The 23,306-nt window shown below is 48.9% G+C and overlaps 1 protein-coding gene across 2 annotated transcripts in view; it reads right to left on the reverse strand.

Moving 5' to 3' along the window:
- The window catches only part of PLXNA4 (plexin A4), a 420,354-nt gene that overhangs the window by 156,713 nt on the left and 240,335 nt on the right, over positions 1–23,306 (reverse strand). The window lies entirely within an intron of this gene.

Consider the following 23,306-nt stretch of genomic DNA (forward strand, 5'->3'; position numbering starts at 1 on the left):
GTCCCCAGGGAAGGGGATATGAACATTCCAGGAAAATGTGTGTTGGGAATGAGTCATCTCCAAACTTCCGAGAACACTTAGCATAGTAGATCACCCCTGGGCCATCCGCAGGCCTTCCTAGAACTGTTTGGACAATGTGGAGACACCAGGAGAGACTTTTGCCCACACCACCCCCCCCAGAGTGGAGGACAAATCTAGTAAGACGGGGGCTTCCCAATGTCACGTGGTGCTCATCTGACCTGGGGTGCTGGCCCAGGTCTCTGGAATCAGAATCATTAGAAGCCGGGGCTCATAGCGTCAACACAATCGCTGCCCCGTACTAAAAATTCCATCCACCTAAGTTGGGACCAAACATCCAGAGGGAGACAGGGAGAGGCAACAGCTAGGGGATCACCAAACCCGATTAGATACCATCTGTACAAGACTCTGTAAGGTACCCACCATGTAATTTTAGAGATTTCAGTAACAAAACTAAAGAAAAAATTATATTCTATATATTCCCATTATGCACTCTTACTTAAAATTTTTAATATTTAATTTTTAGCCTCTCGTAAGTTCAAGGAGAAGAGAAGTTATTCAGAGCAAATAAGTTACAGAAGGGACACCACATGAATGCCAACTGATGACATCAATTCATCTAAAAGTCTGCCGCCTCTCGTTTCTGTTGAATTCACGGAAATCTGACACTAGGTTATTTTGTGGTTTATGTGTTTGCTTTTAGGTTTGTTCTAGGCTCAGTCTGTTTGTTTTCCTCTTAAGCATGATTTTTAAGCCCTTCCTAGACGTCAGGCACTAAGAAACGGTTTTGCTCGTAATTCCTTCTTGGTGTAATCCTCTCAATCCTGTGGGCTTAGTGGTCATTTGTCCTGACTTGCATGGCCTCTCCAGCATCCATTCCACCCTCTCTCACCTTAGGGGCGAGACTGGACCCACCCTCTGCTTCCCCAGCGAGGGGTGGGGGTGCGCTGCTCCCCGATGGGCATGAGCAAATCAGTTAATCTCACTCTGTTGCCACAGCAATCGAAAGAAAGCAGCCCAAGCGAATCAACATGTGCACTCAGAGCAGAGCAGGGACAGACAGTGTTTTGTGATCAGGGAAGAGAGAATTTCTCCTCACCCTCAACACATCAAAGAAACAGCTGGCTCCAAGAATGGCTGGCCGTCTTCTTGTCATAAAGAGGGGAGTTGAAACCAGGAAAGGTTTAGGTACAGAGATGGGAAACAACTGGTCTTCGGTATGTCCCTGAGTCATTGAATCAAAATGACCCCAAAGCCTGCCCTATGTCAGGACTTTCTAGTTAGTCAAGTTACTTCCTTGTTGTTAAAGGAATAAAAAGGCTTTTTTTTTTTTTTTGCAACATCAAAAGTCCTAACTGCTATACTGACAAAACAAAGATGAGGAAAATGAGACAGAGGTGCACTAAACAATCAGCCTGAGCTATAAAATCTGGGGACAGAATTGGAATTCAGTTCGATTCTGAAGTCCACACTTTTCCTACCACCCCCATGCCATGAGACCTTGTTCATCGGTGGGTTCACGTTCACTCGCTGGGACGTGTCACCTAAACAAAGGCAGGGGCTGAGGTCAGTGGCTGTCTCTGGTCCATATGATTCTAGAGGCTTCTGACAGTCATTCCTGACTTTGATGCTAAAATACCCGAGCTTGACAAATATTTATTTTAAAAATGAAGAAATACATGAATGCAGCTAAAACTCTTTTTTTTTTTTTTTTGCTGATTTCTCACGAAGCTCGTGAAAACAAACCCCAAAACCGATAAAGGAATAGAAAGAGAATACTTTTAGCTCTGAAAATCAAAATGCCTCAGATTCCAATAGCCCTCCTGCTTCTGTGCCCACCCCCACGCCACCAGATGTCCACCCTGGCCAGGCCCTTCCTTAATCTGAATGAAATGAGAGTTCATGCAAAACCAATTGGGATTACCACTCAAGTCTGACCGCGTGGCGATGGCCTTGGCCCCCAGCCCAGCCAGGCTTCATCCCCAGCTGTGAGTCACCTCTGGAGCAGCAGCACAAGAGTGACAAGAGTGATACTGAGCACCCTGGCTGGTCTCCAGCCCCCTCAGGCTGCTGGCAGGAGCGGGCTCCCCTAGGGAATGCTGGTGGAATGCGTCCCATGCAGTGCCTGGGGTCTGATCCCCAAGGGAAATTGGGTTCCATGCCTGATCAATCTTCCTTATCATTGGGCCCCACCTCCCTGCTCTTTAGCACAAGGTGATGTGCTGGATGGCAGTGGACATCAGAGGAAACCAGGTGAGCGGGGGCAGGGACAGGGGGATGGACCAGGGAGCACGTAGGGCAAGTTTTCATGAGCCTTCCCCAGGGAGGCGGGATGGGGTTATGGTACCCCTTCCATACTCTGCCTGGGTGGAAAATCAGTCATTGGAAAGGCAGGATTCCTTCTCCCCATGCCCCTCCCCAGCCCACGACTTATTTCAGAAAACAGGAAGGAAAGCATCCGTTCACCCATCCGCTGAAAGAATCTCACACAGATCTGGGATAAAAGGAGCTTTTGGTAGGATTGGATGAATGATGGACCATCACAAAATTTAGGTAGGACGGCCCAGCTGCTGGCCCCTTTGGCCTCACATAAACGACAGCAACAAGAACTGGTGATAACTGAGTGGCTATTGCGTGTCAGGGCTCGTGCAGGCATTCTCCAAATACTAACTCCTCATTTAAACCACCTAACGCTGCGAAGTAAGCATTAATATTATCCCATTCACAGGTGAAGCACAGAGAGGGTGAGTAACTTGCTCATGGTCACACAGCTAGCGAATGGCATGGCCTCGACCCATACCAACGTCTGACTGATTCTGTCCATGCCTCCGTGTGTTTATGTATTACACCAGCGCATGTTGAGCCAGCTTCTTTTGGGTGTATAAACCTGCATCCCTTCAACAAGTGCGAGTAGTTGACGTTGAGCAAACATCACCCCGGGAGTGCGGGAGGAACCCTGTCTGCGTCGACTACAGTTCTTGTCGGAGAGAATCATGCAAATGAATGACGACAATGCTGGTGTAAATTTTCAAATAATGACCCCTTATATTTTTGTTTGCTACCTTGCACGGTATACTTAAATAACATCACCTCTTCGCATGGTTTTAAGATTTGTATGATGTTGACGACTAGCATCGTCGTTCTCATTTTGCTGATGAAGAAACCGAGGTGGGGGCTGTTCTGCGCCTTGCCCAAACTTCAGTGATAAACCAATGACAGTCAGGACTAGAACTCAGGTCTCCCAGTCCCTAGCTCCGTGCTTGCCTCTTAGCGATTCAGATTTTCCAAAAGGCTTTGACAAGATTCCACACAAAAAGGCATTTAAAAATAATGAGTCTCTGTGGGACTTTGGGCAGTCTGACCATGGAGAGAGAACTGATTTAGAGACAGAAAAAGACACGTTTCTGCATGGAGGAATGGGGCCAGGGGCATTTCCCAAGCCCTGGTGTTATGAATATTTTTTTTTAGATTTTTAAAAATTTATTTATTTGACAGAGAGAGAGAATACAAGCAGGGGGGAACAGCAGAGGGAGAGGAAGGCAGATGGAGAGGGAGAAGCAGGCTCCTCGCTGAGCAGGGAGCCCGATGTGGGGCTCGATCCCAGGACCCTGGGATCATGACCCGAGCCGAAGGCAGTCGCCTACCAACTGAGCCACCCAGGTGCCTCAACTTGTTTTATTTAATATTTTTTGTAAGTGGTCTGGAGGAGGGAGCAAGAAAATATGCAGACGATTGTGAGCTCTTTGGGACAGCAGGAAGGTCAATGACGGAGATGAATTACAGAAAGCTGATGTATCCTCAGCGAGCACTGGGGAGGGAGCTGCACATGGGCAAAAAAGCTGGGACTATGTGTCTCATGGATGCAGAGACTCAGCCTTGCAGCTCTACTGCCCAGCACAGCACCCAGGACGTGGCCGGTGCTCACTGAGTAGTTACTGACAGGTGTCGGCAAGGGTGTGGGGAAAGGGGAACTCGTGCTCACTGTTGGTGAAAATGTAAATTGGTACAGTCACTATGGAAAACAGTCTGGAAGGTCCTCAAAATTTCAAAATAGACCTATGATCCAGCAGTCCTACTCCTGGGTATTTATCCAAAGGAAACAAAATCAATATCTCAAAGAGATAACTGCATCCCATGTTCATTGCGGTATTATTTGTAATAGCCAAGATATGGAAAGAATCTAAATATTCATTGATGGATAAAAGGAGAAGGAAAAGGTAATACACACACACATATATGCATATACATATATACGCACATATATGTTACACGTGTATATACAAAACATATATATGCATGTATTTTATGTAAATAAAATAAAACATTGAAAAAGAAAGAAATCCTGCCACTTGTGACAACAGGGATGAACCTGGAGAATATTATGCTATGCTAAATAGGCCAGACACAGAAAGACAAATGTTGCATGATCTCATTATATGTGGAATCTAAAATAGCCAGACTCCTAGAAGCAAAGACTAGAATGGTGGTTGCCAGGGGCTGGGAGTTGGGGAAAATGGGGAGATGCTGGTCAAGGGGCAGAAGCTTTCAGTCACAAGATGAATAAGTTCTGAAATTCTGACATACAGCAATGTGACTAGAGTTAATAACACTGACTCGTGTATTTGAAATTTGCTAAGAAGGTAGATCTTAAGTGTTCTCATCAGACACACAAGGAAAATGGTAACTATGTGAAGTGATGGATATGCTAATTAGCTTGATTGTACCAATTATACCACAACACGTACGTATAGCAAGTTGTAAACCTTAAATATATGCAATTTTTATTTGTCACTTATGCCTTAATAAAAATGGGGAAAAAATGAGTAGTTACTACATAAACGGTCAACTCCCGGTGGGAAAAACCAAACACATTCTCCCAACGGGACCAGGGACCCTGAACTGATCAAGGTGAGACCAAGGAATTTGTCAAAGTAGAGGCAGGACCAAGAACGGAGTGCTCATGTCATCACTCACTGTTCCCCATACCCCACGGCAGCCCGAATGGCCAGCAACATGTCAAGCAGCATTCAAATGGGATTTCAGGGGAAAACAGACAAACGGAAGCCATTCTCCTGGCCAAGTGCACTTAAATACAGAATAGCATGTTTGGTCCACCCCTGATAAGGTAGAAACATAATCCAGATGCCCGCACCTGGAGAACAGCCTAGGAATGATGCCTCAGGCCACAGAGGTGTAGTTAAGATCAAAGGACACGTGTTGGCCAGTGGCTCCGGTTTAGTGGCCAACACAGGGGCCACCCCAAAGCTGGTGAGGTGACAGTAAGAACAAACCAGATTTATTATTGTACACATCAGAATAAAGGAGATTTATTATTTTACACAATCCAGATGATAGTTGTGGATCACCTAAGTAGTGAGAAAGGATGGAAACTAGAAGTCGATTTTTTTTTTGAGGTAGGAAATGTATAAAGAAGCTGTTAACGTAAAGTTGGTTGTTTAGAAGATGTTATTCGCTGAGGTTAACACCAAGAAGAACATCACATCCTGACCCCACATGTCCCTTGAAAGAGGGATACTCCGTATTCATTCATCATCCGTAGAGCATTCATGGAATGCCATGGTGTTCTAGGCTTGGGGCTAGCTTCTGGAGGAGAAAGGTGGGTCTTCACCCTGTCCTCCAAGGAAGCCTGTCTCCTGAAGGGCTCAGATATCACACAAATAAGGCCACGTGGCAAATCCTACAGCTGAGAGTGTTCATGGTCTCTGTTCCCTCTTCCCAGGAGATCCGGCCACTGACTGGAGTGTAACCAGGAATTACCAGCACAGCCCCAAGTGAGGCTCAAGGGAGCACGTGAGCCATATGACAAAAGAGCTACCAACATGCCACCTCCAACCACATAGTGGGTAATATCAGATTTATTTGAAAGCCACCGTAGGAGACAAAATCTCTGAAGTCCATAAGAAGATGGATCTGGAGTAGCGAAATTAGTGGTACAAGCAGATTTTATAAAGACATATCCATATTGGTCAAGGGAGTAAAAATACGGAAAAGGGCGTCAGAGGGAAAAATGTGGTTGTCTTCACACAACACAGTCCTGAGAAGACTGAGTGTATATGTGTTCTCTGTGGTTGGGTGTGGTGTCCCTTCAGGTCTCACCAAAGACCCGATGGAATGTTCTTCTATGCAGCACCAGGTAACAGCAATATAACACCAGTTACAAAGGTGGGCCACACGTGCAATTTAACGTTTTCCACTGATGGTTACATTAAAAAAGAAATAGGTAAAATTGATTAATTACAATTAATTTTAATCATCTATTTTATCTAACACAATGTGCCCCAAGTATTATTACATTCACATGTATACAGTATAAAAAATTGTTAGTGAGGTATTTCACATTCGTTTCCTCTAAATCTTTGTAACCTGATGTTTCCTCTAAATCTTTGTAACCTGATGTGGATGTATGTTATACTTACAGCAGCCCTTAGTATGGACCAGCCACGTGTCAGGGGCTTAATAGCCGTGTGTGGCCAGTGGCTGTCCTGTTGGATGGCACAGTTCTAGATCACGTCATCCCTGTGTTCTGATCTGCGCTCTCCAAGGGACCTTGCTAATAATTTGGCTGCCAACTATCCTTCTAGGGGTGCCCTCCATGGAGATTTTGCTCACTCCATTCCCTGGCTGATACACTTGTGTCTCCCAGGACCTTCAATTTATAGCATGAAGCCTGTGTCCCACTGTCTTCGCTTTTCTGGAGCTCGCAAGCTGTAAGCTCCAACCAGCTGTGTGGTCCCCATCAGCCCAAGCAAGTTACAACACGCAGCTGTGTGCGCTGGGTTCTGCTCTAGCCTAGCACTCGGCAAGCTTGTTTGATATACCCCAGTCTTCTCTTTCCACATTCAGGCTACAGGCAATCTGGGCACACCTCTTGCATGACAGGAATGCCCCGTACCCTGGGGGACAGTCGAGAAGAGCTAAGAACAGCTGAGAGAGAACCAAGCAGCCAGAAGAGATGCCGCAGGGGCACAGTCTCAGAGGCTCCCAGTTGCACCAGGCAAGACAGCTGGGAGCAAAGCAGGACCTAGACGGTGTGGGCACTCGGGGGTCTAGGGGCACAGCTAACTGCCAATCACGGGGAAGAATTTCAATATTTAACAACCAGTGAGTTATTCACAAGAGCGAAACACACAAGCAAGCTAAACATCTGTTGAGAGCTGAATAGAGAAAGAAAATGTGATATATATATATACCACATAGATATAGTGTGCGTAATTATATATATAATACACACGTACAAACATGCATACAAACAAGGAAATATTATTTAGTGTTAAAAAAAAAAAGAAGGGAATCTTGCCATTTGTAACACCATAGATGAACCTGGAGGGCATCATACTAAGTGAAATAAGCCAGATACAGGAAGACAAATATTTCTTGATCTCACTTCTACGTGGAATCTGAAATAGACTCAGAAGCAGAGAGTAGACTGGAGGTTACCGGGGGCTGGGGGAAGGGGGCATGGGGAGATGTTGGTCAAGGGGTATAAAGTTTCACATACAGGATAAATAAATTCTAAAGATCTAATACACAGCAATGTGATCATAGTGTACACATGAAATTTGCTAAAAGGTTGGTCTTAGGTGTTTTCACAATGTATATATATATATTATATATATCACAACATCAACCCTTTAAATATACACAATTTTTATTTGTCAAATATACTTCAATAAAGATGAGAGAGGCAACAGTGGGTGAGACCACACTAGGACAAAGTGACCGGCTATCGGTCCTGCCTGGACTACGCAGGGACCTCCATCATCGTGTCTAGCATGCACGGCGCCATCCCCTGCAGGGGGCCTACCCGGGACAGGCACACGTGCCCTCGGGGGCACACACAGGCACCCCCAGCCTGCCCCTCCCGCTCGGTCTGCAGCCTGGGCTATTCCTAGGCAGCGCGGCCCCCTTTCCCTCCATCCCATCCACCTCTCTTCATCCCTGGCTCGGTGAGTGTCTGCGCTGCCAGGCAGAGCGCTATTAAAACATCAGCAGGGTGGCCTCCACAAAGGTCAGCCATCCGGGGAGCTCCTGGCAGCTGCTTGTTTGTTTACTGGAACATTATCTGGGCCGGGCTGTTGATTTACATCCATTGAAGGACTGAACAATAAATATCGGCTCCCAGTAGCAGGCAGATGCTTGCACTAGACCATTCTGGCTGCCTTCTTGCTTGGAATAATCTCCCTAATGAGCAAACAGTGCCATTCATCTTTAAAGATGCAGGCAAGCCCCGGTATCCCCCCTTTCCTCTTGCTTTTCACATCCTCCCCCAGACTTCCTGGTCAAGGTCTACCCTGCCAGATTTCTGGGCTGGGTCCAGCTATAGAAGAAGAGGGTGGGGTCTCATCTGGCAGGCCCGCGAATGGAGCCGCACCTGGAGAGGCAGGGTGGGGGCCGATTAAACCCTAGGACTGATGTCCCCGGGACACTCTGAATTCTCCACGTAGACCCCCAAGCCCAAACACAGAGGCAAGTGGCGACCCACCTGGTGGTGTGGGTGGCTCCATAGCCAGGCCACCTTCATGGACCGGGGCCGTGGGGGCAGGGCTTGTGGAGACAGACACCCCACATTCAGGCTGTGCCAGAGCTGGAGTTAGGCCTATTTCCCTTTCAGGCAAGTCTCCACCGTTCCCAGAATCTCAAGGAGCTCCTGCACAGTACATGCAGACCGGTCAGTTTGCAAAACGGAGCCCGTGTTGGGGCAGGCAGGGTGCAGACAAGAGGGGGCAGGTGAGGGGCCCAAGGAGGGGGGCAGGGATTCAGGCTCTGCTCCTCTCAAGAACCTGGAGCACACAACTTTGGCTCTCTTAGGGGTCCTGGCTCTCTGTCCTGGCCTTGATCTGTCTCCTACTGAGGTGGAAAGAGCAGGGAGGAACCCCGGCGGGAAATGAGTGATAAGGATCCGCTCTCCTGGGACACTCCGCTGCAGTGTCTCTCAGGAGGAAAAATAATGAACCTCTTGGATCTTATTTATGCAGTTTATTCAACTGGCCCCCCCAAGACTCTAAGTGACATAACCTGGTCACTGTCACTCAGCATCTTGCCACACAGGCTGAACAGCGGGTGAAAGGAAGGAGCACGCCCTTGAGTGCCAGCATCAGGCCCATCAGAAGCGCCCCTTTGTTGAATGAATGAATGAATGAGCGAATGAATGACCTGAGAAGCTAACTCAGGGCCTGAGTTGCCATAGTTGGCACCGTTAGACATACACACACACTAACAGATACAAACACATACATGTGTGAACACACACGCTCTCTCTCCGTCTCTGCAGATGAGGCCATGTCTCAACTTCCACACGGCCTCTAAAACTTTCCCTTCAGAAGTCTGTGACAAAGTGGCGGAGGGCAGGTGCACGGATGAGGAGGGACTGGGAAGGGTGTGTAGGGACACCAGTATCGGGTCTGAGTATTGTGGTGATTTGCTGGTTGTGGGGTTCAAGCTCTCTAGGGAAAGGACCCCCTATCATGTCTCCATATCTCTGGGGGAAGAGTTGCCTGGTGTGTAGGGTGATGGACAAGGGGACCGCCAAGTCCTGGCCACACTCCGCGGCTGCAGGTCTGTCCTCTGCCAAGGGCAGCTCCCTCAGGGCCCAGGCACTCACTTACTGTCAACATTCCTCAGCCACAGAGGATACCTAGAGACAGAACTTCACTGGTAACGTCACTTGAGGCTTCCCCAGAATGTCACTCTCATTCTAAAATCGCCCCCTGCCTCTCTCCATCTCCTTTCCCGGTGCCACTTTTCTTCCTTCCATGGCACTTGTCAGCTTCTCGCATACTATGTGATTTACTCATTTATTACACTGTTGTGGGGCTCCCCTGCTAGAACGTAAATGCCACAGAGCGGATGTCTTTATCCTCCGTGTTCACTGACGCATCCCAAACCCTTGAGCCATGCCACGTAGTAGGGGCTCGATAAATACTAGTTGAACAAAAGAATGGATGGAAATGTTCAAACTACTCATTGACATCTTAATTTGTCCTCCCGATGCAGAGCTCCCTTATTGTACAGCAAGGAACCCAAACCATTGGAGGGGGTTCTCCCAGGGACATCCAGCAGTGGGAGCGGAGCTGCGACTGTCCAGCCCAGACCCCAGTCTCACCAGAGAGGACTTGACAACATGCTGCAGCCCCTCCTCCTGGCTTCGATTCCCAGGGCTCGGGATGTGGGCTTAGACCCTGCTTCTGTGTTCACACTGCTTAGGCTGCCCCAGAATAGCACAATGAGGGTGCTTTGTTTTGATTTCCTGATTCCAGCCAGGAGGAAAAGGATGCGAAGGGAACGGCAAGAGTGTAAACAGTAATTAATTAGACAAGCCCTGTGTTACCAAACACTGCTGGGAAAATGGGTCCCTTTGGGTCTCTCGCTACACACCCACGGAACTGAACGATGATTTCTGGGTTGCCATTAGGATGTCTCACCTTGCACTGCTCCACACGGACGAATCGGGAACAATGGCCTCCATCCCTCCCCCACCCATTTGGGTACCAACACAAAGAGCAAGATACAACTCAAGGAGAGAAGGATATTGAAGGAATAAAAAGGAAAGTATGATTGATAGGAAGGAAGTGCCAGAAGAAGGTTCAAATCAGCATATCTCAAATGCAAAATATTTAAAATCAGCCTTTCTTGCTGCCCCCTTGCAAAGAGACTCATGGGCAGACACAGCATGTGCAAGTTAGAGGTGGGAAGCTGCGCTGGGTCAGCTGGATTGTGACCCCAGAGCACCACGTATTTGAAAAGCCTTGGTTGCCACTTCCCACATGCCTCTGGCCACAGGAGAGTGTAGGCAGACTGCACCCACTCCTAGAAAAACAAGTGGAGATGAATAGTTGATGCGCCGTCTGCCACAAGCCGCGCCATGTGCTTTCCACGTATCAGCCAGTTCCGGTGCTTGGCAGATGGACCCTGCTCATCCACGTTACAAAAGACCAGAGTCCTCTGGCTCCTGAGACGCGGTGTGCAGACCAAAGAGCCGGGAGCGGGGGAGCCCGGGAGCAGATGGTGGGAACCCCACCTTTGCCACTCAGGAACTCTGCAGCCATAGATAATCTGCCAAACTTGGAGTATCACTTTCCTCAGATGTCAAACAGATATTGTTATTCTTATGGTGGGAGTCTGATCATGTTCCAAGCATGCAGAATACTTAGCACAGAGAAAGGGGACCAGTGAGGTTTCCATAAATGTTAGCGATGATTGCTAGGGAGGCAATTCGAATGAATCGATCCCCATGACTCCCACTCATTCCCAGTGGGAGCAGCAGTCCTGTGTGCCATGGAGAGATTAGAAGATGTGGCCCACAGATTGGGCTCCCAGCATCTGACAAGGTCATCCAGGGGCTGGAAAGAGAAGAGGACCCACGACTCTACTCTGGGCCTCCTGAAGCAGAGGAGAAACGGGGCATTGCTGGACAGAGGGCAGGACCCAGGTAGAGAAGTGTCTGTGCCCACAGATGGAATGTTCAGATGGGCATCCCACCAACAGAGATGCAGACACCTTCACACAGTACCTCCAAGTGGGAGGTATCGTCCAGGAAACCTTGAGTCTAGCTCAGGTTGGGTGTGATTCAGAAAACCAGTGACTTTATGGAGAAAGAGGAAAGCAGCTTCATGCCTACGGTCTGGGCAAGCCACGGGAGGGGAAGTGGAGTACCACAGCCTGGCCTCCCAGAGAGGAGAGGCGTCTCTGAGGACCAATCAAGGGCAGGGGGCAGAGTCAGAGCTGGCAGGATGCTGAGAGGCAAGGCGGGCTTCCTAGAGATGAAGCAGTGCCTTACATGGTGTCAGGGACAGTCTCGGACCCAGAATCAGTCAGTACTCCTGATTCTTCATCCACGCTCCACTCCTGCCCCTTCTATGACTCACACAAGGCATTCTTCTCCCTGTCCTCCCACATAGTCTCTGGGCTCCGTGTATCCCCTGCCAAATGGGGGGAGGCCATCTCCTCTCTTCTACCCCCAAGTGTGGCAGTCACAAAGGGGTTAACGCACAAGGTACATCATGGCGGCAAGGGGCTGGTGTGCGGTCAGCAATTGTCTCCTGCCGGAAACCGAGCTCCTCCGGAGTGGGATCCAGCAGATGCTTCATGCAGCTGTACCAGAATGAGGAGAAACCCCCGTCCAGCTGGAGCACCCAGGGAGAAAGGAAGTAAAGCGAAGACTGGAGATAGACGGACTCTCGCATGAGCACTGGTAGGATCTTCAGGATCTTCAGGAGTCCTAACCAGCCAGGTCCTAGCTCAGAGGATGGAACCTTCTAGCATAGGGCTCAGCACAGAGTAGAGACTCAAGAATCAAGTTTGTAGGGAGTAGACTTTGTCTAGTTTTCTCCCAGCTCAGAGGCAGCCCCCCACCCTTCACACCTCCTAGCTATGTCATCATCCTTACCCAGACCATCCTCTACAATCTGCCATTGGCACCCTAGAGTACAGCCCAAGTCTTCACGCCCAGGCCTCTTCTCAGTCCCTCCCCGACTCCAGGAACACCCGTGTCATCCTCCTCACTGCCCGGCAACCCCCTGACACTGCCCACCCAAAGCAGGTGTCAGGGCAGTTTCCCCCTCCCCCTTCCACACAGCCTTGCCCCTCCTGCCAGGTGGGGTTCTTCTTCTTCCCTCTAGGAATGGGGCCAGCCTGCTCACACTCCTGTTCACACCACTCCCCTCACCCCATTCCTTCCTCCAGTTTCCTCTCTGCTTCCTTTCAGCCACCCCAGGTGCATCGGCCCCTTGGAACCTGGCATGGGACACTCCTCCAAAGGCTTTCTCCATGATAGCTGCCCCACTCCGATTGCCTCATGTCTTGTCACCCAAGGTGCCCGAGCCACCCCTTAAGCTGCCTCGTGCCTCAGCCTGATGCTTCAAGTGTGTTGATTTCAGCCACAAGTGTCAGCGCCTTGAGGGCAGGTCTGTGTGCTTAACTAAGCACGGGGCTGTGTAGCCAGCTGGGCTGGCATCCCGATTCTGCTTCTTATTAACGTTTGTGACCTCAGGCAGAACTTCAGGATTTATTTAATTACCCTCAGCTGAAATATCGGACTCAGAATTCCAAGCTCAAGGTTGCTGGCAGGATGTCATCAGGCGGATTACGAAGCGCTCTTACTGAAGTGCCCGGTACATAGAAAGCAGTAAATCCGTATGACTGTGGGCTGTGGCTAGTTAGTATGTGGTTGTGCTCAGTCCGTCTGAAGATGAGACAATGTGTCCACGACGCTAGCACAGACCCCTGGCGAGGACCCCAACAGCTTTGTGAACACCAGAGTTGCTTACTAGATGTTGGGTAAATTAACAAACGGATGCATGAGTTCTAATCACAATGGAAAAAGATCAAAGGGTCCCAGCTCCTCAGAGACTCTCCCAAGCGTACATCTCTTTGATGTCCTGTCCTTTAAGGACCATCAGTGCTCTTTCTAACACCAAGGGCGGCAGCAGCAGCAGCCAGCCCTGTATGGTTCCTGCTTGTCAGACTGTTCGGAGCTGTCTGCGGGAAGCCATGGGACTGTTGCTTAGCCTCTAGGCGCTGTTTGGCAATTTCCTTGACAAATAAATAACCCAGAGAGCGTCAGACAAGTGCTTATCACCTCGACATCTGCTCTCTCTGATGAGCTCTGCTCTGGGTTCTTTCCCTGCAGCCTCATCAAGCTGCTGGGGCATCAGCCCTTTTGAGGGGTGCCATCCAAGGACACCTGTGTGTGTTTTTGTAAGGCTGAGAACAGCCCATGTTTACTTAGTGCAAGGCGCCAAGGTGCTGGCTTCCCAGAAGGTGAACACAATTCCTCAAACAAGGCTGGGGCATTGGCCACTCACCCTGCAGACCACACGGCACCCTCCCCTCGGGAAGGACTTTGGTCAGAGTGACACCATCTGGCTCCTGGTTGAATGACTAAGGGTTCCTTTCAAATGTCAGTGGATTGCAAAGTCCTGGAAGAGGGAGAGATTCAAGCTTTGCTCACTTGGGATCTATACCAGGATTTCAAAGTAGTGCCAGCTCTTGGGCTATCTAGGATTTGTGTGTGTGTGTGTGTGTGTGACCAAAATGAGGATGGGAAGTAAGCGTGGGATACATTTAATGCTTACTCAAGACCCAGCTTGGCATCACTCTCTCCAAAACTGCCTCCACTGTCTCCCAGGATAGATATGAGGCCTCCTGCTCGGGCTCCAGCAGCATTTCCTGCGTGCCTCGATCACATCGCAACCTGGGGGCGTGTGTGCGCACTCGTGTCTCTGCTTGCCTGTGCGCCTCCTGAGAGCAGGGCTCTGTCTTGTCCATCTAACCCGAGGTCACAAAGCCAGGGAGGAGAGTCCATACTGGAGCTGAAGTTTGCTGGCATCAAACCTGTACTCAGCAACGACTGACAAAAAGCAGGTAGGGTTGTGTGCCAGTGACAGCATTCATGACTGTCCAGTGAAAACTCTCTGGGTCTTCTCTGAGGAGCAGACTTCACACAGTACTGTCTCACAGACCACCAAATGTCACTTATTTCATTCTTTTTTTATCCCCACACAACTCCCCTGGCAGCCGCTGCCCACATTTTACTCTCTCTCTCTCTTTCTTTTTTTTATAGCAGCTACTCTGAGAAAGACACACTTGGAACTATTTCAAATGAGAACCCAGGAATTCATGAGGCCTGGGTGAGGCATGTGAATGGTTTGCAGTCAGAAAATCCGCTCCCAAAGACACTGTGGGGAACAGCCTTCCCCGGGCTTAGAATTCTGGAGTGGAGAAGGGCGTCCCTGTCCGGGGATGACATCACCAGACAGCGCTGGAATGCACAGATGCAGAAAGCTGAGGGGCCCCAGGGCCAGCGGGGAGTTTGGCTGCGATGATCACAAAGGGTCTTTTGACCACCCTTCATCCTAGGAAAACCACAGAGACCCCGCTTTAAGCCACCCCCACCCTCAGCTGAGGCGCCTAAAGACACTCTCCTTGAGTCAGATGGGTGACCTCTGATCCCAGCGAGGGAGAGTCTGGAAAAAGCATGAGGTATCAGAGCTGAAGGGTCTTGAAGGAAAAAAAAACACACAAAAAAACAAAAACAAAAAAACCTCAGTGCCTGTATGGGATACTCGTTCCGCCAAAAGCTTGTGGAGTTAATTGTAGAGAAATGCATTTTAAAATAAGATATTGGAAAACCATCCTCTCCGTCACCGGCCACAGTTATTACAATTATTTACACAGCATCACCAAGGCCCGTGTTTCACAGCAATTAAATTATTGATCTCACAAGCTGAGGCACTGAGCAAAGCCCCACAGCCACCGCTCTTGCTCCTGTGGGAGCTGTCTCTCCACGTGCTCAGATGTGGAAACTGAGGCCAGGCAGGAAGTAAACCCAGAGCAGGAGAGTCACTGGTTGGAAAATAAACATGAAGAATCAATATGTTGATATAATATACTAATGCTATATTAACGTATTAACGGTAATATGTTCCTTTCTCCTTTTGGCCAACTCGTATTCTGTCAGGATGTTGTTTTCCTGGCTTGGCCAAGAAACTATGTAGCGTAGCGATGAAGCACATGGGCTCCAAACCCAGCTCTGTCATGAGCTAGCTTTGAGACTCCTTGGGCAATGAGTCAACTTCTCCAACCCCTAGCGTCCTCATTCGTAAGATGCGAAGAACTGCCCCTACACATTTGCTGACAGGAAGAATTAATGAGTTAGTGGAGGAAAAGCCTCTAGCTCACTGCCTGGCACATCATCAGTGCTAATCTGAAGTTTTCAGTTATTATCACAGGACGTCCGTAGGATACTCCTAGACACTTCTCTCATAACTCATGTTCCATGGTTACATCAGGGGAAAGGGAGAGAGGCTCGGTCTCCTGTGCCTATTGGCACCGAGATTCATCATAGGATGAGTGACACTCATTCTTTCTTGATGGTCTGAGGGAGGAGCTGGACCCCACCTCTCTGCAGCTGGCTTCCTGCATGTGGGTAGGGATGGTCCTTGAATGCCGACCTTCCCCTCTGCCTATCACACTCTACCCCAGGGACATGGCCTTATATTCCCATCATTTTTCTTCAAGCCCAGAGTCAATATTAAGCTAATAATGGTTACCCGAAGTCTTATTTATGAAATTCTTTGCAGTATTAATTAATGTATTTTGAGGATATGTTAAGGGATAAAATGTGCTGAATGGTGGCAGTCTGGGACTGTACGGAAATAACTCCCCTTTATAAACCTTTTCGCTGTAGGAAACTGCATGTTCCTAGAACATAGCTTTTGTATTGGATGGTGTGGATGGGAAAGACCAGAAATGGAGTGACAGTAAAAGACTGTGATGTTCATTGTGGTCTAGCCTCCGGGCAGTGGGAATCGAAGAGAAGAATGGAGAAGAGGAGAAGGTGATGGGAATAGAGAAGAACTGAGGAGAAGGTGATGGAGTTTGAAGATTGGTGACAACTCTCAACTGTCACTCCTGGATGACCAAGGGAATGGTAAGACCAAGGGCAAGTCGGGTCGGAGGACTGGTGTGGATAGAAAGATAAAGAGTGAGTCTGAGATCCGTTGAATGTGAGTTGATGGGGACACAGCCATTTGACTGTGTTTGGTTGCTTGGGTAGAAAGTGGTTGCTAAGGACTTGCCTTTGGCCATCACCATACTAGAGGTAGACTGTGAAATTGTGACATGGTGACATTTTCCAGAGCCATATTTTAGGCCACTGTGCCAGGCTGGCCCTCTCACCTTCTCACTGAGGTCAGGTCTGGCACAGTTCATGGATTACAGAATACAGCATTGGCAAGTCAGTGGTGAAAAGGAAGAACTCAAGTCTCACTTTCCCACTTCCCTTCAGGTTGCCTCCAAACAACCACGAAGGGCTCGCTCAGTTGAGAAATGAGAACATTCTCCCATTTCCCAGACTGGAAGCATAAAGAGGCTCCATGCTTTAACCTACATAAACTTACAAATGAATAAGGAATCCCTTTGAGGAATACACGAAAGACATCTTCTCCACAGTCACTATCATTTCCAAATTCCAGCAGCTGAGGAACTTTTCTTTGGGTTAAGCATCTTTTAAGATATAAATATCCTGATAAGGGAGGGGACGCTGACCTTCAGAGAGGGGTAGAGAGGGATAAAGTGAGAGGTGCTGACCTAGAAGGGGTTGCCTGTCTCTCTAGGTACTGTCAACAAAATGGCGAGTTTAGGCGCACTCTTGGGTCCAGGTGACACAATTATATAGGCTCAATATGGGTTTCCATTAGCTACAGTTCTTCCATGACAGAAGAGAATAGGGGTGCCCGATGAGAGATTAACAGGCGGACAACAGAAACCAGGATGGTTCAGAATGGAGAAGTGGGGGCATTTCTGGAGAAGTCTCATTTTCCACCACAGTTTTGTTTGGCCTTGGTTCAGGATCTTCTCTCCAAAGTCTATGCCATTTTCAAACCCCTAATTTATCTCTCATTACAAAAAAAAAAAAAAATCTCAGGGCTCATCTGCCTCACTGACCTAAGACTTAAACCCAAGTGAAGTATCCTCTGAGGATTGACTCTGAGGGTGGAGCGTGTGGTTGTGCCCTTCCTCCTCACAGACCTTTCCCTTTGGGTGCCTTTGGCGGGCCTCATGTCAGCACCTACCACCAGGGGTCACTGTTCCCTCTGTTTCTTGGGGTCTTCCAACTTTTGCCCCAAGTCAGCAGGGCGAGGGAACTGAGGCGAGAGTGGGAGAGCACAGAGCGCGGGAAAGGTGGGAGGATTGAGGGTTGAGAAATCTCAGGAAAGGAGAAGGAGATTGCACAGGTGGTTACTTTCCAGGCTCCAAGAGAAGCCCCACTGACTCCCCCCCCCCCCAACAAAGCCCTGGGTGCCAGGTTGGAACGTCCCTCCACCCTGGGTCTGTAGATGGAGTCCACAGGCTGGACCTGCAGCTCCATTCACTAGACAGAGAGCTTTATTTCCTGCCCCTCAAGGTAGGCCAGGGAAAAGCAGGACAGACACACTTCTTTGCTCCTCTTCAGCCCAGAGGACTCCTCTCCTGTCAGCCTGCCACGTTGCTCTAGTGAAAGATAGACAAAAAGAAGCCAGTGACACAAAACTGTCTCACGTCACTTAATTTCCTCCTGGATTTCTAAGCAGGTAATTATTTCCTCAGCCTCCAATGGGCTGCAAACACTTCAGAGAGTTATTATTATTATTATTATTATTATTATTATTATTATTATTACAGACACTACATAAATAAAGGCATCAGGTAATTAACAATAATCTATCTTCCACTCTCCCAAGCACTTTGTTTATCCAATGGAAACCCGTGCTGTTCCTCTACAGCTTTCTCTCCCTGCCTTTTTCATTTGGCAACTGAGATGAGCAGATGAGAGGATCTGGGAGCAGGGGAGCTATCTCGTGACTGAGGCTGGGAACACCGAGGCCCCGAGGGCTCTCACACTAGCTTACTGTGTGCAACCTCTGGGAGCCCTGTTCTCTCTAGGACATGCCACGGTTGAGCACGAGCTGAGCACCTACTGTGTAAACTCCTGCCACAGAAGATGCAAAGGGAATCTTGCAAAGGATCCAAAGGGCAATTGTCTGTTTTCTACCCTCGAGGGTTTCTTGTCTGAAACAACTAAGATACAAAACCCAATTTGGGAAGCAGTTTCACATTTTCTAATTTAATCCACACCTCACATAGTAGGTCTGCGATACACACTTATTGATTTAATAGATGAGCTACAATTCTGATGAGATAAGGCTTGTTTTTACTGATGTTTTATAACATGCTAGACCAAGACTCGGACACGTCTCATGTCAGATAGAGCTAACAGGTGGGAAGTTCGGAATTTTCTACCAGATCTCCGCCAACATGCCTGACTGCACATACCAAGCGTCTCCTGAGTGAAGTACAGAGATAACAGGCTGTTTGTGGCCACAAGAAGGAAAGAATGGTTAGTATCGAGAAGGGTACAGAATAGTGGTGATTTGAGCTGATTTTTAAAGGAGGAATATGATTCAAACAGAAGGAGCTACAAGGAGGAATGTGTCCTGGGACTGGCTGGCACAAGCAGGTGGGGATGGAGGACAGTGCCGTGTGTGTGTGGTGGGGACTGGCCGGCTATGGCCAGGGCAGGTGATTTCAGAGGGACAGGTGAGCAGAAAGCCTGGGATGGTAGCTTGGATGCAGGTACAAGAGACCCCTGAACGCTGTTCCAAGCACTGGGCTTTAATCTGCAGGCAAAGGGGAAGTATTGTATGTTTCAGAGGTGGAAACGGACATAATCTGACTTTTATAAGATGGAGCTAATCACCCGAACACTACTTTCCCAACTTGCAAACCTATTATAAGACCCTTGAAGGTGAGCATTTTCATTCCTTCAGCAAAGGTGAGAATCTACTTCTTGTCTCCAACAACTAAAACACAAAACACGACTTCACCACCAAGAGGCTGCCTCCTTGATGTCAGGAGTGGGTTATGTGCAATCGTCCACATTCTCTCAGTTCTCTTGTAGCCAATGTCTTGTGTTTGGGTTCTTTGCATGTGGGTTAAGGGAAAAACACATGTCTTCAAAGCATGCTTTCTACCTGGTGTTTTGGAAATCTGATCTATTCTTAATATAAATGGGATCAACCAATTTGAACTCACGGAAAACGTGAGTTCAAATGCTTAGGAACAGCATTTTATTTTTGCCTTCCCTGATGGAGTCACTGTGGAATAGAAACCCCAGCTCTTAAAGACCTCCAGGCAAAGACTTTAAAACATAGATTTAACTCTTGTCTATGAAGTAGTTACTCAACTAACAATAGCTTAAAACTTGAAACTTTGAAAAGAGTGTTTGTGCCTATTATTTTCGTGCATCCTCACATCAGTGTGGTTAGTAACATATCCTTAGGTCCCGGCCCCCCAACAGATGCAGAACAAAAACCCAGATGTTAACTGAATACCCAAATTCAAGTCATCATTCTCCTCCCTCCTCAGCCCGCTGCCCTCACCATGCTGCCTTGACATTCCCTTGCTGTTAACTATCCTGTAAATAAGGGAACAAATATGACCAGGAAAATCCACTCCCTAGTCTCCTACCTCCTCAGTTCCATCAATGCAGCGTGACCTGAGTCAATAAGGTGCTATAAAACTGCCTGCTGGTTGGGCTTATTTTATTTTATTGTGTTGTCTTGTATTCAGTTAGGTTGGGTTGGATTGGATTGCATTCCTTAGTTTAGATTGCGTTGTGTTATGTTGTGTTAGGTTGGGTCGTGTTGGGTTGTGTTGGATTGGATTTTATTGTGTTGTGTTAGGTTAGGTCGTGTTGGGTTGTATTGGATTGGATTTTATTGTGTTGTGTTAGATTGGGTCATGTTGGGTTGTATTGGATTGGATTTTATTGTGTTGTGTTAGGTTAGGTCGTGTTGGGTTGTATTGGATTGGGTTGTGTTGTGTTGGATTGGACTACATTTGTGTTGTGTTGGACTGGATCGTGTTGCATTGGACTGGATTGGGTTGAACTGGATTTGATTTACTGGTCTGCGACAAAGCTTGCCCTGATTGTGTGTGCTTTGTGGCATTCAGTGTCCATTTGCTTGCCCTTGCCAAACCACAGTGGTTTCACAATGACCAAGTCATGCACAGCAAGAGCAAAGTAGGGCACCACAAGCAAAAGACAGTACTCACTGCCTGGACAGCCACTTTAGGAACCCTCCCAGCCTGCTCAGTCCCTGAGCTGGTTAGGCTTACAGCCAGCCAGGCGGCATCAGAGAGGGGTATAGGAAGAAAGCCAAGAGCAGGGAGTGGAGAACAAGAAACCGAACAAAGGGGATTGGTGGGCACAGTGTGCAGGCTGTAGTGCAAGAGTCTGTGACTCCTGGGAATGCCTGTGATCTGTTGACTGTTTTCCCAAAGACTTAAGGTAACCTGGTCAATGAAACTCAACCCCAGGGGTTTTAACATAAGATCACGGCCTGAGACAAGGCAAGGTCAGAAGTGCATCCCAAACAAGTGGGCCTGCAGGTAGTCAGACAGGAGGGCCGTAAGGAGCCCTTCCTAGCCAGACAGGTGATACCTACGCACATTCCTGGCCTTCCGAGCTCTAGAGAAGAGCATTCGTGAATCTCACACTCTGGCAGGGTTTGAGGTAGTGGCACCCATTTCTTCATGCCACAGCCCTGTCTGCTCACAAAGAGGAAACTGAGGCAGACAAGACCACAATACTGGCCAGCAGCATGCTTCAAGGGGAGGGCATAATAGTCTGTGCTCCTGTGCTCTGACTAGGGAGGGACCGGCTGGGGGAGGGTGGGCTGCTCTCACCCTCTCTCCCTCCCCTCTGCCCCTGGGGCCCGGAGCCTCGGCAGCTGGCCTTTTCCTCCCCCACCCCCTGCGGAGTGCAGTTTCCACAACTCTCGCTAACATCTTTACCTTCTGTGTTCTGTACTGGAAAACAGGAAGGAAGGAGGAAGAGGAAGTCTTTTCAGAGCCTCTGGTGGATCATCCTGCGCGCTGCCGTCCTTTCTCCTTCTCCCCCCCCCCCGCAATCTCGTCAGTCCCTGAACGGAGAAATCTCTTGCATCTGTGCTGGTGGCAACAGGTGAACCAGCAGCAGCTGCTGCGGCTACGCGGGGCCAGGGGGCCCTGGTGGGTGGTGTAACTGTGTGTGTGCGTGTGTGCGTGTGCGTGTGTGTTTTCTGAAGCTGCTCTTTAACTGGCGTGAACTCGGCGTTGAGTTCTGCATCTCCTCCGACAGCCAGTAGGTGGCAGAGCTGCGACGGCCGGTGATTCTAGTCCGTTGGCCCTGAAAACACTGGTCAGCTCTGGTCCGACTGTGGGAGGGAAGGTGTGTCCGTGGGGAAGCCAGCATGGCCCACACAGAGGTCCTGAGCAAGAGGATTTAGGGGAGAGCTATCCAAAAACTCTCCGGAAACCCCCTCTCCTCCTCTCCCTTTCTGCGCTGTTCCTTTGAATTTCCCCTAATTTTATCTAGAAAGGGGAAAGCCTATTCGCATTTATGAAGCATCTGCAGCAGTGTTTTTCAGACTTCAGGGGCGGCAATTCTATCTACGAAGTTGGTGAAAATATAGTTTCCCAAGCTCCGTCCCCTGGGATTCCCACTCTCAGCAAGGCTGAGGTGGAGCGCAGGAACTCGCATTTCCAATATGCACCACTGGTGGGTCCCATGCAGTGGCCAGGAAACCCCAAATTGAGAACCAGGGAGCTACAACATCCCAGGCACAGCGATGAGGACGGGCTCCTCTATGATCTGTTCTCGGCCCTTGTGTAACTTCTCATTCTCACCACCTGTTTCCTGCTCTTCCAACACATCGCCGCTGTGCTCCCCTGCCCAGAAGTCCAAGCTCTGCGTGCCTCAGAGGCCATTTCGCTTTTTCCTGATGCTCATCTCCCGCTGCTCTAAGATCGCGGACTTCCTGCTCCTTCTGGAGGTTTCCTTGAACTACCTTGCGGTCATACCTTGCTTTCTTCCATTCTGTCTAAACTCCTGAAAAGCCTAGCACTCCCCTCCCCCCACTTTGGTGGTCCTGGGGCTCTGCTGGAATTGAGCGGGGAAGGGGCACTCTCCACCCTTTTCCCGCTTCCCAGCTGATTGCCCTGGCTCCCCAGTCAAGCAGCCTAAAGCTGAACAGGGATGTGCTTGGGCAATAGGGCATCTCCCCCTGAAAGCGGACACCAGACCTTCCCAAAGTGGTCATGCTGGCTGCTCCTAAGATACCAAACTCGGAAGACCCCGAGCATGAGTGTGGCTCAAACAATGCATTTATTCTCTCACAGTTCTGGAGGTTAGAAGTCTGAGATCAAGGTGCTGGCAGGGCCCTGCTCCCTCTGAAGGCTCTAGGGAAGCATATTTCTTTGCTGCCCTAGCTTCTGGTGGTTGCTGGCAATCCTTGGCTTTCTTTGGCTGCAGCAGCTTAAATCCAACCTCTGCCACCACCTTCACAGGGCATTCTTCCCTGGGTCTATTTCTAAGTCCAAATCTCTCACTCTGTTCTGTTATAAAGACGGCAGACATTGGGTTGAGGACCCACCCTCATCCAGCATGACTTGGATTACATGTAAATAACTTCTGCAGAGCCTCTATTTCCAAATAAGGTGGCATTCGCTTGTACCAGAGGTCAGGACTTCAACATCTCTTCAGCCTCTCGTACCCCACAAACTGAAGGTACTGCCCTCACGTTTTACCTTCTGATTGAAAGAGGAGAGCAGGTTTAGGGGTTCGGGGCTTCCCTCCCTAAGTACCTCATATGAATAAAAACATTTCACTTGGTGGACACAGTGTGAAAGCCCCCCTGTGACTTCCTGGATTCAAAGGGTCTAAAGCAAGTCAGCTTTGTGGCTTC

This window comes from Ursus arctos, unplaced genomic scaffold (genome assembly GCF_023065955.2).
Source record: "Ursus arctos isolate Adak ecotype North America unplaced genomic scaffold, UrsArc2.0 scaffold_3, whole genome shotgun sequence".
NCBI classification, from domain to species: Eukaryota; Metazoa; Chordata; class Mammalia; order Carnivora; family Ursidae; genus Ursus; species Ursus arctos.